We start from the raw sequence: 15,507 nt of genomic DNA, 5'->3' as shown, positions 1-15,507 counted from the left end.
TACCATAAGTTCCCCCCCGGAACGCCTCAGTTATTGGGTGGATTATGAACCTGAAAACATGTGCACCACAATATATATATATATAAATATATATATATGTTCTGTGTTTTGACACAGTGAAAAGACTGCCATGGGAAAGGCTCAAATGGTTGAAGTTTTTTGCTTTTTAATATTATAAGTTCCCTATTTTTTTTCTTCGGGCTCTGGATATTTTTGTTCAGGCATCTTGGACGGCCTGTCATTATTTACTTTGATTTTGTTCAGGCATCTCCACGGACAGCTTGTGAGGTCCTGACCATAGGATAGACAGGCAACCAAAGTTTCCGAAACACCCCGGTGCCATGTACCGAGTTCACCTCTATACCGATATCAAAATAGATTAAAACCCCAACCCTAACCTAATCCAATAAACTGTAGTGAAGACCACAGGATGTAAAATACTAATAATGGGGATCAAACAGACAGATGAAGATATCAGTAGGATATTATTGGATAAGTTAGTACTATTTATAGAAAATGAGGTCTTAAATATGATGAAGAATCCAATAAATAATATATGCATGCGCATATACAATCTCGGTACGATCCGAACTCATATCATTAAACCGGCCAGCTTTCAGTGAGTTTTACTTTTTTTTTTATTCTTTATTTTTGTTTAAACGTGTGAATGGAATCAGATTTCTCCCTTTGTTTGTTTGGCTTTAATGCTTTCATTTTGGACGTGTATCAGCTGCTCTGTCTTCTGTGCGTTTTTCGGCTTCTCTCTCAGCTGAACGCACGGTTATTAGCAGCACTTTGAGCCCACACTGCCGGACTCTATCCGGGCGTAGCGCCCCTCGTTGGCCAATTCGGTGAAAGGTCACGTAATTAAGACACTACATAATTCGGTCTGCTATTAATATATAGATTCCCAAAACTAACAGCGTTAGTGCCACAACGTTGTGGTTTCTCACCTTGCCCTCTGCCTGCAGAATAGTGCAAAGCCATTGCAACACACACACACACACACACACACACACACACACACACACACACACACACACACACACACACACACTATTTTTATTGTTATTTTAAATTTCATTTAATTTCATTTTTGATATATCTGGGGTCCACTCTCAAATGTGTATGAGCAACACACACCCAAATAAACACACAGATGATTACAGTATTTCATTTTATTTTATACTGTTATCATCATTTTTTATTTATTTTTACTTTATTGTTAGTTTCTGTTGTCTTTGCGGTTGTCCCCTGAAGATACGACATCTTCAATGAAAGCCCTTAATGAACGGAATCTAATGAAATGTCAACAGCAATCAAAGGACCAAGCTTCAGAAGGAAATCGACAATCAAAGGACTCAACTCTCACATTCAGCAAAACAATGTGTAACAAAATACTGGCTCAGTCCCAAGTCAACTCCTCATCGTCTTGCTTACCAACGCCGGGATTAACCCATCCTGCCCCATCATCAAAGACTGAGAACCTGTAGGCGTCGGAGTTGGTTGGACACTCCCCCACCAATGAGTTGCGGGTTGGACGCCACGATTGCTGCCTGAACGATGCTGCAGCAACTGCAGACTGCTTTTCCACCTATAGTTGAAGCTAGAGCTACTTCAGAGCTAGTCCTGTTTAGCTGAAGAACCGGTTTGGTTTTCCACCGCAACAGCGGCAAGTTGGAGCCTGATGCTCTTAAAGCTGACTGTTGCACGTCCGTTATCGCACAGCTGTGACTCACCTCCTGGTGGAAAATCCCTAAATATGACCAGAATCAGCGCAAGTTTGTGTCAAACTAACGTGTCCCGATGTCATTCATTCATCTGCGTTTGGACCGAGGACTTATTGTGTGACTGAACGGATGCTGTATTTAAATATTTAAATTTAAATACCCATTGCTGCTGTTTGATTTGTTCCAATAAATTTTGATTTAAGGAAATCTCAATTGCATTCTATTTAAATGTCACACTTATTAGGTGAGTATTGTATGAACTTTTTAATTCTATAAATGTATCAAAATAAAAAATACAAACCTCAGAGTGTGTGCTACAGCAGGTTATGTTTCTATCTTACAAAAAGTGGATTGAAAGAGCAATTAAATTATCTGAATAAAAATAAAATACATGTGTGCTTACGTATAGGCAATAAACAATGAACAAAGTCCTTGTAGAATACAAAATAAGTAACTTTATTTACACAAAGTAAAAATGGATATATAAACCAACTTAATATATATTAACATTGACTTAAAAAATGATTGTGGGTTTTCTATTAGAAAGGGCCAAAGCCTGCCTCTATCTGCTCCAGAACCAACACCAGTCCAACCAGTGCTGAGGAGTTCATCATGAGCTGGAGGTTATGGACCTGGTTCTGGTCCATGAACTGTGTCCCTGACTGCTCCATGGAAGAAAATCTGCATTAACATCTTTTTTCCTGCATAGAAGCATTAAACAAATTTGAATTTTTTATATATTTCAGCAGTCTCCACAATAAGTAAATACAAAAACAAACAATTATGTAATACTTGAAGCAAAGCTTATATAAACCTAACTTATCACAACAAAACTAAACAAGGCTCTTAGATAATCACACACAAAAAATGATTTAGCTTTTATTACTATTTTAACAATATATATTATACACAAGTTTTATATATACAGTTTATACATTCACATCAAACATATACTGTATACACATTAATGTATATATGGTACTTGGTATAATTGTTACTCTTCTTTCTTATATTTACTAACAATATATGATTGAAAAAGCTTTTTAAACTGGTTTATGTTGTTTTATTTCATCCCTTACGCAGTTCTATAATTTAACCCCTGATATTGTTATACTCATCTTTTTGACTGTTGTTCTAGCATTTTTCATCTTGAAATATAGTTCTCCTCTTAAATTATTTTCCCCTTCTCTGTAAAAAAAAAAAACTTTTCTGAAACACTTTTGGAAGTGAACTTTTACTTTATAAATCATTTGGACAGTTTTGAGTTAGATGAGATCTGGAGTTTTAAATCTGGTGTTTTTAACAATAATCCATGTGTGTGTTCTCTGTATCCTGCGTTATGTATCAGTCTGATGGATCTGTTTTTGCATTATGAATAATGGTTGGATGTTCGTCATGTATGTATTTCCCCAAACTTCTAGATAGTAACTCAAATATGGTAAAACAACTGTATAATAGTGTGCAATTCTTTTTGATTAAGTGTGAGCCTTGTTTTGTCCAGGAATAGAAAATATTACTTCTTAATAATAGTTTCATTATTCATAAACAAATATAAATTCAAGTAAATGGTGTATAATGATATTTCAGGATGGACCAACAGATAATATTGATCATGTTGATGTTTGCATAGAATGAATGAATCTAACTGGATTTGTTCTGAGATGAAGATGAGCTGAGCTACAGATGAACCTCCAAATCCAACTGTGAAATGATCAGAAACGTTGTTACCACATAGTTCAGTAATATTATTACAAAACCATTGTGTAACAATAAGATAAGTTCTGAATACAGATCAATGAAATATTACTGCTGCTTTCAGGAATATTAAAGTATTGTTATGGTTTCCTAGCTAACCAGTGGCTAACTGGCTAGCCTGCACCTCGTTAGAAGTAACGTTCATAATATGGATGAGGGAATATTATAACAAGTATATTGGTAGTAATTTAACAACAGGGTGAAATAAAACACCTGTATTAGTAACAGTTCTACAGGACGCACACACACACACACGCACACGCACACGCGCACGTGCACTCGCACGCACACGCACACGCACACGCGCACGTGCACTCGCACGCACACGCACACGCACACGCACACACACACACACACACACACACACCCCAGTGGAGTCAAACAGAACATATTGTAACGTCCGCTTATTCTAGTAATCACCGGACGGGTCAGGTTGAACCAAACGGGCTTTATTTGGCTTACAGGCTTAAACATAACTGCAACAGGGCTACTGTTATGGCCGTAACCCACGCCACTAATGTCCACACAATAGCCAACTAACACACTCGACTAACTCGCAGCCACACATCCAACTCTGTGCTGCCACCTTGTGGCTCGGCTGTCCCTGCACAGTGAGCACAACACATAATGAACTCAATGATCATTACACTGCCCCCCCAACAAAAAGTCCCTCGTCCCAGAGGGAACAACAAAGTCTCTGAGGTACGGTGGCAACCGCCGGAGTCTCTTCGGCCGGTCAGGGACGTTGTGGGGCTGAGAAGCAGGTGGAGGGGGTGGTGGACTCTGCTGCAAGGGGGGAATGGGGGGTTCCCTTCCAGTATAAGCAGGCGATGCAGGGGGAAAGACAGCATCTGATGTGTCCTGGGGATTCGCTGGGGCCCGCACTGGTCCATGAGGGAAACAGGGGAGTGAGTGTCCTCTATAAGGGGCCAGCCTGTCATGATGTAGGGCCACCTTCCTTCCCCTGGGTGGTACCTGCACCCTGTAAACCACCTCTCCCACCCTCTCTAAGACCCAACAAGGCCCATCCCAGTGGCTGTCCAATTTGGGGCAGTGCCCCTTCCTCCTCTTTGGGTTGTACACCCAGACCAATTCCCCTGGCTGGAAGTGTCTCCCTTTTGTTGTCACATCGTAATTCCTCTTCTGTCTCATGCCTGCTTTCTCCAGCTGCCCTCGAGCAAAGGCATGAGCTGACTCCATGCGATCCTGCAGCTTTTTTGCATAGTCCTGCCTGGGCGGTGCATCCGGAGCATCTGGTGGTTGTCCAAAAGCCACCTCTGGCAGAGTCCGGAGCTCCCTCCCCAGCATGAGCACAACGTGGAGTCTTGCACAGCAGATCTGTATGCCATGAGGATGAGAGGGAGGTGGGTGTCCCAATCACGCTGGTGGTCTGCAGTCAGGATGGCTAGCTGTTGGGCCAATGTCCTGTTGAACCTCTCCACTAGGCCATCACTCTGGGGTCGCAGTGGTGTTGTGCGGGTTTTCTGCATGTTCAGTCTTTCACACATAGCGGCGAATACTTTCGACTCGAAATTCCTCCCTTGGTCACTGTGTATAGAGATTGCGGTGCCAAACCTGCTGAACATGCCTTCCACCAGGGCATCCACTACAGTTTCCGCCTCCTGGTCTGGTATGGCGTATGCTTCCGGCCACTTGGTAAAATAGTCCATGGCTGCAAGGACATAACGGTTACCTCTCTCGGTGCGGGGAAAGGGCCCCATAACGTCCACAGCCACCCTCTCCATGGGTGCTCCTGTTGGCTGCTGTTGAAGCTGAGCCCGGGACTGGTCTAAGGGACCCTTGTGAGCCGCGCAGGCGTCACAGCAGCGGCAGAAGTCTTCTACATCTCGCCTATGCTGGCTCCAGTAGAAGCCCTGGCGTAGGCGGCGAAGGGTTTTGGAAACCCCGAAGTGTCCTGACCCCGTGCCCCCATGACAGGCCTCCAGCACCGCAGTTCTCAGTAACCTGGGCACTACCACCTGCCATCTCTCCTCCCCTGTGGCAGGTTCCTTCCACGCCCGCTGCAGCACTCCGTCTTTAAGGCGTAGCGAAACAAACTTGGACCACAGTCCTTTGGTGGCAGGTGAGAGGCCAGTGATCTCCTCCCAGGGCGGTCTCCGCTCCCTCTCCAGCCACTGCATCACCGGTTCCAGGTCACTGTCCTGCTCCTGCTGAGACCTCCACTCCACTGCATCCCCCACCCGCAGGGTCCTACAGTTAAGGTCAGCTGTGTTGTCCTGCTGTGTGAGCTCTTTCTCTCTCACCTCCCTCTTTTCACAGTAATGGCAGCCTTCAGCAGCACACGGTCGGCGGGACAATGCGTCGGCGTTAGAATGTTGCATCCCAGCCCTGTGAGCAATGGTGAAGTTGAAAGACTGGAGCTCTTCTAGCCAGCGAGCCACTTGATCTTCAGGCTCTTTGAATGACATCAGCCACTGCAGGGCAGCATGATCAGTCCTGATGGTGAAGGGTGTGCCACAGAGGTAGTACTTGAAATGTCTTACAGCTGCTACGACGGCGAGAAGTTCCCGTCTCGTGACACAATAACGACGTTCGCTCTTATTCAACACCCGGCTGAAGTATGCTACAACTTTCTCTCCCTCGGGTCCCACCTGTGACAGCACCACCCCCAGTCCAACACTACTGGCGTCTGTATCCAGGACGAAAGGCAGGGCAACGTCGGCAGGGGCCAGAACGGGGGATTCAATCAGTGCTGCTCTCAGTGTGTTGAATGCACCTCGACACTCCTGTGACCACTCGAAGGCAACCTCTTTTTGTAGGAGGCGAAAGAGAGGTGCGGCAATAGAAGAAAAGCCCTTTACAAATCTTCTGTAGTAGGAGGCCAGACCCAAAAAACTCTTGAGCTGCGTTTGGTCAGCGGGGGTGGGCCAGTCCCTGATGATGCGCGTTTTCTCCTCCAAGGTGCTGATGCCCTCCTTCCCCAGCTTGTGGCCTAGGAACTCTACCTCCTTCTTCAGAAAGTGGCACTTATCGGGGTGCAGCTTCAGGCCTGCATCCACAACTCTTCTCATCACTAGGTGCAGCGCATCCAGGGCCGCCTCGAAGGAGTCGCCGTGGACCAGGAGGTCATCTAAGTACACCAGGCACTTTTGGCGGGGGATACCAGCCAGCACTTTATCCATAAGTCTCTCAAAAGTGGCTGGAGCATTGCACAGCCCAAAGCTGAGGACTTTAAACAGCCACAGCCCCCTGGACGTGCAGAAGGCAGTCTTGGGTTTGGCCTCAGCTGACAAGGGGACCTGCCAGTACCCGCTCCGGAGGTCCAGAGATGAGAACCATGAGGAGCCAGACACCAGATCCAGGGTCTCGTCAATCCTGGGGAAGGAATAAGAGTCCTTTTTAGTGACTTTATTCAGAGGTCTGTAATCCACACAAAACCGCATCCTTGAGCCCTTCTTTTTAGGCACCATAACCACAGCAGAGGCCCACGGACTGTCTGAGGGTTCCACTATTCCTGCTCTCAGCATCTCCTCCAGCTCACTGTCTGCAGCACCCTGATGTGCTAGTGGGAGTCGACGTGGGCGCACTTTAACTGGTCGGGCATCGCCAGTGTCAATCTCGTGTTTCACCAGGTGTGTTAGGCCCACCTCATCGTCACTGAGGGCAAAAATGTCTTTAAATTCCAGCAGCACCTGCCACAAACTCTCTCGCTGCGGGTCGTTCAGCCCCTCGCCATTCTTGACCCAAATGTCCCGCAATGTAGAGAGTCTCTCCTCGTCTCCTGTCGTCTGGTTCTGCTGGGGCTCGGGGGGCGGGGTGCCAGGTGTTGAGGTGGGCTGTACAGGAAAAAGCTGTGGTGCAAGGCTGTCCACTGACTGGTGGGCGCTGGTTAGGGAGGAAACATTGGTGAGTGTAGACAGCCTTGTGGGGTCCGAAACAAGAGCAGCTGTTATGTGAGTCTTTAGTTCTGCAGCAGCCACTGTAGCAGGTGGGGGGTTTGAGATTGTGTCAGGGGGGGTTAGTAGCACAGACCGCCCTCCTGGGAGGATGAGTGAACCTTTGCCAAAGTCCAGCACGCCACCAATGGCTCGCAGAAAGTCTAGTCCGAAGATGCATGGGTCTTGAACATCAGCCACCCACGCAGTAAATGACGTTGAGAGGCTCCCCACTGTAATTAGAAACACTCCTCTGCCTTGTATTGGAGCTAGATCACCAGTCACTGTTTTTAACTGAACCGATGTCGGCTCCACCGCAACCCCCATTGGGAGGATGTCCGGGCAAACCGAAGTTGCATTCGACCCCGTGTCCAGCAGGGCCGTACACCTGACCCCTGCCACCGTCACAGGAATGTGGCAGAAGCCCCCAACCTGCGTCCAGCCCACAGTTATCTCCATTGGGGCTGGTGGCGATGGCAGCCGGTGGTCGTCTGCTTCACGGGCCCGCGCTCCACCACCTACACGGGCCTTAGGTCGTTTCCCTGCACAGGTGTAAACTTGGAGCACTGTCTGAGGAGATGACCCGGCTGGCCACATCCCCAACAAAGCCTTGGGCGGCGCCGTGTGCCCTCATCCGGATTGAGTAGGTGAGGCGAGGCTACCCGAGCTGCGTTCTGCATGGCCACCGGTCCCTCTGCCCAACGGCCTGTCATCCTCGCGGCTCTCACCATCGGCGCGTCCTCACATCGTTCAGTCCCTCCACTCACCATCTCCCTCTCCACAGCCAGCTCCAGTGCCTCACTCATCGTGGACGGGTGGGCCAATTGTGTCTGGATGCGCAGCTCCTTGGGGCTGAGAGCTTGTATGAACTGGTCCCTGGCAAGCTCCTTCCTCACTGATGGTGGCACGTCAGCATAGGCACGTCCGCACAAGCACTCGATCTCATTAGCCAAATGCGAAGGGTCTCACCGGGCTTTCTGCGCCTGCTGTTGAACTCAGAACGCAGCAGTGCAGGCTGATTGAGCTGTCCAAAACGCCTCTGTAGAGCTCCCACCAATGCACCATAGTCCATCCGCTCCTCAGGGGACAGGAGTAGGAGGCAGGCGGCTGCTTCATCAGTGAGGCACAGAGCCAGCTGTAATGCTTTATACTTCTCTGTCCAGCCAGCAGCTACAGCTAACAGTTCAAATTGGGCCTTGAACACCTCCCAAGCTGTCTTACTGGAGAATTTTGGTGTTTTGATTATCCCCGGTGCTTCAAATCCATGGGCGCCGCCATCTTTGTTTACATCACGTGACCTGGCGTTGCATGCCGGTCCTTCCCTGTCCGAGCCGGGCAGAGCGCGCGCAGTTTTCCCGCCGTTTCTAGCTTCCCCCGGTGGAAATCCGGCCTCAGCAGCCATCATCATTGCAGCCTCTCTGACGGTAGAAGCAGGGGACCATGGCTGCGAATCCCCCTCCGACTGCTCAGTTTTAATCCTGGTAGACATACCGGGCCGCTGTGTGTCCTGGCCGGCGGAGGGTTGCTTGTTCTGTCGTGGGTAGCTTGAGCTAGTGGTTAGCATCTTGCGTCGATCCGGTTTTGATCCCACTTCTGACACCAGTGTAACGTCTGCTTATTCTAGTAATCACCGGACGGGTCAGGTTGAACCAAACGGGCTTTATTTGGCTTACAGGCTTAAACACAACTGCAACAGGGCTACTGTTATGGCCGTAACCCACGCCACTAATGTCCACACAATAGCCAACTAACACACTCGACTAACTCGCAGCAACACACCCAACTCTGTGCTGCCACCTTGTGGCTCGGCTGTCCCTGCACAGTGAACACAACACATAATGAACTCAATGATCATTACAATATTGAACACCTTGACTTTGTTGATGACATTGCACTTCTCTCCCATAACCAGAAACAGATGCAGGATTAGTTGCAGTTGCTAGAAAAATACAGCAGTGGAACTTAGACTAACAATGAATAAATCAAAAACCTAAATTTGATAGCCAGACACATTTCACTCAAAACAAAGCTGAAAATATTCAACCCCAAAGTTAAAACTGTAATGCTCTATGGATCTGAAACCTAGAAAACCAAAACCATCATAATCAATAATCTACTGACTTTCATAAACAACTGTTTAAGACTCATCCTGGAGATCTACAGGCCAAATGAAATAAACAACACTAGCCTGTGGGAATGCACACATTGACATCAGATGAATGTACTTATAAAGATATCAAGAAAAAGTTTGAAAACTAAAAAGTAAATAAAATATCAATGAGGTATATTTTATTGATAAGCAAGGGAGATGTTTGGGTTTCACAGCAGCTCAAGACTATTAAAAAAAAAAACAATGATATATGTATATTTAAATATATCAGAGATGTCTGACACTTTTTCCAGAAAGATGCAAATACAGATGTTAATGACTGATTACATTTTGCTCATATTGTTCTTTAATGTCAAATAAATATTGTGGCATTTGAAGTTCTTATCACATGCTTTTTTACAAACATGAATAAGGTTTATTTTTACTTTTATACACTCACTAACGTTCAAAATGTTGCACACCTTATAATTGTTATTCTCACTAATCTAGCAGTTTTTCAAACACTGCAGACATTGTTCTTTCACAACCAAACAGCCAAATTGTTAAATCCTTTCACAGCAACAAAGATAATGTGTATGTAAACCACACACACACGTCTGTTTGTATGTGCAAACAGACGTGTGTGTGTGTGTGTGCTGTCTCCATTGACCTATTATTGAAACTAAATAATACTTACTTGATACTACATTACTGTTACTATTATTTAGTCCTTTATAGCTAATAATCATGGCTGTAAACTGCTTGCTTTCAAACACTTCAGTGTATTGAGAATTAAGTTCATATTTTTTTGTTACTTGTTGCACAAAAAAATGTAGTTTGTCATTTGTTAAGCCTTCTAAAAGGGTCAATTTAATGTTTTGGTATGTAAAATAAATAAATAGTGTGTGCAAACAGACCCGCTGACAAATGAATGTGAGTCCCATTCATTTATATTGTTAGAAACTGTTGCTGTCCATGATCAGTAGGAACAAGACTTCCTGTGAACAGTAGGTAAAGGAGGAGGACAGGTTGTATTCTGGGCGTGGCCTAGTCATCCTCTTAAATTAACGTTTTCCTCACTCTCTGATGTCATTCACTCGCTGGCATCTGTCAGGATCTCTCCTGATTTCTCTCGAGGCGGTGTTCTTGTTAAAAAAAAACAAAAACAAACAAAAAAAGTTTTCAGTTGGACTTTTTAATTGAATAATGGATTTCTTCGCCGTGCTCGTCCTGTTGGTGGTTTTGGCAGGTGAGTGACTACTGACTACACTGTCACAGCTTCATAACTTTACCTTAACTTAGTATTTAACAATGTTTTGCGAGTTACAGTCATCGGAACACGTGTGTGTGTGTGTGTGTGTGTGTGTGTGTGTGTGTGTGTGTGTGTGTGTGTGTGTGTGTGTGTGTGTGTGTGTGTGTGTGTGTGTGTGTGCGTGCGTGCGTGCGAAAATGAAGGGAGGGCGAGCAACAGCCGATTTTCCCGTAGAACAGGTCCGTAGCGGGGACACTGGGGCATGTAGATGAAAGCAGAACAGGTGTAGAAGGACGGGAACATCCAGCTGCTTCATCGGGGAGGACAGTGATCAGTCCGTCCTCCTCTTTTTCCAGCCTGTGTGTGATGATCGGCTGTGCCCGAACCGGCGCAGCTCCAGCTGAAGCCGAAGGCTTTCCGGACCAACCGGACAGACCGTGGTGATGCACGGGGCGGAGCCTACGGCTTGGCGTTCTGATCTACGGGTCCTGAGGAGCAGTTTGCGGGAATACCTTCCGTCGCACGGGTGGAGATAGGGCCGGCCGGAGATTCCCAAGGAAGACAAGGCGGAGGACTCCGTCGTCACATTGTTGCTGCATGGAGGCCAGCACGGAGCCAAAGATCCGTTTGTTACAAACGGTATAGATTTAGTTATGATACAGGACGCTGTCACGCTAAAAGACTTTTTTATTTATGAACATTATACACAAAAAAAACATTGCCACATATTTGTAAACAGCTTGAACATACAATTTTCACAGGTTGAATAGAGGTAGAGAATAAAAAAATAAAATACTAATAATAATAAAAGAAAGTATTACAATTAAACATCACATATTACAGGGGTCAAGACTTAAATTATATTAACATAAATTGCACTGAAATTATGTACACTTTTAGAGCAGACTCATTTTCCAATGTTTTCAGGGATTTCACAAGTAAAATAGTAGTTTTTCCAAAGTAAGAAACTAGGCTGTTTATATATGTTACACCCGGTTAGGATTAGCGATACAATAAGCAGTCAAATAGGTAGAGAAATAGAATCTTTATTATTGAGACAATTTCATAATGATTAATAAGCCTCACCATACCAAACTCCCAGTTCAGCTCTCAACTGTGACAACAGGATTGGGGGGATAAGGTCTCACACACCAACACACTACACTTCAAATATTCCTTTTGCTTAAAGTTCACACACGTGAATATGCACGGCACACTTACACCCTTAGGGCCCTATCTGTAGGCCTGATTGAGAGCTTACTAGGTATTGGTGGCAAGGGGGGGGGAGCACAAGTTCAAAATAAAACACAAAAAAATGAATAAAGAAAAGAAAAAAAATAAGAACTAGCCCACCCCACGGGCAAAACCCAGCTATTTGCCCTCAACCAGCTCACGTGTCAGGGTGGACTAGAACAAAAAAACAGAACCCAACTAATGAACAAAACAAATAAATTATTCCCAGCAAGAGCAGCGTATGGACCCCGATGCTCTGGCCCGTCGGTAGTCTACCAACAACCAGCCGTTTTCACTCAAGCAGTAAATAAACAGGGAAGCACATCAGCTTTTTCCTGCATGCTCATGTGGAACAAGGTGTGCACATGCCCCATTCCACTGTCCTCCTACCCACAGCTGAACAACCTGTTCTTCCTCCTGCAGGTCACTATTTGTAGTGTTTTTAATTAGTGCACCTACCTAACACCTGTCACATATTACCCCCAAAAAAATGCATCGACGCCCCGACGATGAAATGATTCCAGAATAAAACCACTAACATACCATGTCATTAGTAATACAGTTATTATGAAACATTAATGTAATGATTCTAGTCCCACAGATTGCGGCAAACGATAGGGATTGGTATGTTTGCCTGCAGTAATCCTAGTAGATCTCCGAAGGCCCTCTGAGACTGGGGGGTCGTTTGGTTCTATACACCGTTCTTCTCCCACATCAACCTCAACCTCTGGGCAAAGTTCAGACTCAGACTCCTCACTGTATGATTCGGAAAATGGCAATTCTGAAGGTTCAGGATTTCCTTCCCCCTCACCTCCTACATCAACCCTCTCTTCAACTAAACCCTGGCCTGTGTTCGACCTCAGTCCACCTGTGGGCATACCTCTCAACTCAGTGCGATGCACTTGACGTACTGGACCATCGTGGACTGCAGGGGTGATAGAGTAAACAACACCACGCTCGGGGGGACACCGGACTACTTGGTAAAGGGTCGAGTCCCATACATCCTGTATCTTATTCCGGCCCTTCACCCCATGGTTACGAACATAGACAAGGTCTCCCTCACTTAATGATGGATCCCTTGTTTCATTTTCCTGTCTCTGGTCCCTGCATTGTTTCCTTGCAGCCAGCCGCTGTTGTACATGACTATATGCCTCCTCAAGTAACTCCTGATGTTCCTGCACCCAACTGTCCCCCTGGCCTTCCTCAACCTCCTCTACATCGGCGCCCAGCAGAAAATCTACAGGCAAACGAGGCTGTCTGCCAAACATTAAAAAGTAGGGAGTCATGCCAGTGGACTGATGTACTGTAGTGTTATATGCATAAGTTAACTGGGGAAGGTGTCGTGGCCAGTATCTCTTCTGGTCTGGGGGCAGTGTACGTAACAAATCATGCAGCGTACGATTAAATCGTTCACATTGGCCATTACCCTGAGGATGGTATGGAGTAGTGCGGCTCTTCTGCACCTTGTATACTTTACACAGCCGTTGGATCAGATTACTCTCAAAGTTTCTTCCCTGGTCTGAATGGATGCGATCAGGGGGGCCAAACAAATGAAACCAATGCTTCACCAGCACATCCGCTACTGTACTGGCCCGTTGATCTTTGGTGGGAATTGCCTGGGTGTATTTAGAAAACACATCTGTTAGGACAAGTACATGTTCTCTACCATTTGAGGCTGGTTCTAAGACAGTAAAATCTATGGCCAGAATTTCATGTGGACGAGAAGCCTTTAAGCTACCCATAAAAGGCTTAACCTTGGGTTGCACAGCTTTAGCCAGAACACATCTTCCACATTGCTGGCACCATTTCTCTACATCTTTATACATGTTTGGCCAATAACAACGGGAACGCACTAATTGTAGTGTACGTTCCACCCCCTGATGCCCATGATTATCATGCAACTGGGTGAGAACATTCTCCATTAAACACTGAGGCAATACAAGCTGATAATTCGCCCTCCCCCCATCGGGAGAACTGAAACTACGGTATAGCACCTTACCATCTTCCTTTAAACGTCCCCACTGACGAGCGAGCTCTCTAGTGCCTTTGCTAAATCTCTCTCTCTCTCTCTCGGATCAGGTGGCCTGGCTTTTCTCCAACAGGCTAAAAACGGTCCTATGACTGGATCTTGCTCCTGCAGTTTAGCTAAACTCTCCTTAGAACAACCTGGAAGGACAGAAATGTCAGATTGGATAAAAAAACTCCCTTCCTCAAACTCCCTTTCCTCCAAGTCCTTGGCTGCACTGGGCTCACTATATTGGCGAGACAAAGCATCAGCATTCCCATTTCGGGCCCCTGGACGATATTTTAAAGTGAGATCAAAAGAAGCTAGCTGGGCTGCCCACCGCTGCTCCACAGCCCCAAGTTTTGCTGTATCAAGGTGCTTAAGGGGGTTGTTGTCAGTATACACAGTACAAGAGCCTCCCAACAAATACTCCCTGAACTTTTCAGACACTGCCCACTTAAGAGCAAGGAATTCTAACTTCATGGAGCTATAATTCTGCATGTTCTTCTCAGCTGTTCTAAGTGCCCTACTAGCATAAGCGACAGGCCTAAGCCTCCCTCCATGTTCCTGGGAAAGTACTGCTCCCAGCCCTGCATGACTTGCATCTATCTCCAATATAAATGGTCTGTGGAAGTCGGCGTAAGCCAACACTGGGGAAGAGACTAATGCATTCTTAAGCTGACTGAATTTCTCTTCACACTCTGCGGTCCAGACTGACGCTAATGGCTTTTTGGGAGTCCTACCCTTCTTTGCACCTGGGCTTAGCTGTGCCACCACGTGATGCAAAGGAGCAGCCATTTTTGCAAATCCTGCAATGAAACGCCTGTAATAACTGGCAAAACCTAAAAATGATCGCAGCTCGGCCAAATTAGTTGGGGTCTTCCAGCCTCTCACCACCTCTACCTTATCTGGGTCTGTTGCAACTCCATCAGCTGACACTACATGGCCCAGATATTTCACCTGCTTCTGAAAAAAATGACACTTTGAAAGTTTTACTTTAAGTCCTTGCTTCTGCAGCCTAGACAAGACCTCCTCCAGCCTCCCCAAATGTTGCTGAATGGAGGAAGAGAACACAATGACATCATCAAGGTACAATAAGACAGATTGATAACGGCAGTCTCCAAACATCCGCTCCATGAGACGCTGAAAAGTACTGGGAGCATTGCACAATCCAAATGGCATCCTATTAAACTCAAATAGCCCAAATGGGGTGCAAAATGCAGTTTTCACCCTGTCCTTTTCAGTAACCTCAACTTGGTTATAGCCACTGGCTAAATCCAAAGTAGAGAACCACTTAGCTCCTGCAAGCCCATCTAATGACTCTTCAATCCTCGGCAAAGGAAACGCATCCTTCCTTGTTTTAGCATTTAGACGACGATAGTCCACACACAATCTAATTCCACCATCCTTCTTTTGGACCAGTACAATAGGGGATGCATACGGACTACAACTTTCACTAATTACCTGGCTGTCCAACAATTGTTTAATATGGGCTCTCGCCATCTCATACTGTGAGGGAAGGATGCGACGGTATGGCTGCCGTACAG

This window comes from Gouania willdenowi, chromosome 1, assembly GCF_900634775.1.
Source record: "Gouania willdenowi chromosome 1, fGouWil2.1, whole genome shotgun sequence".
NCBI lineage: Eukaryota > Metazoa > Chordata > Actinopteri > Blenniiformes > Gobiesocidae > Gouania > Gouania willdenowi.
This window is presented reverse-complemented; position numbering follows the sequence as displayed.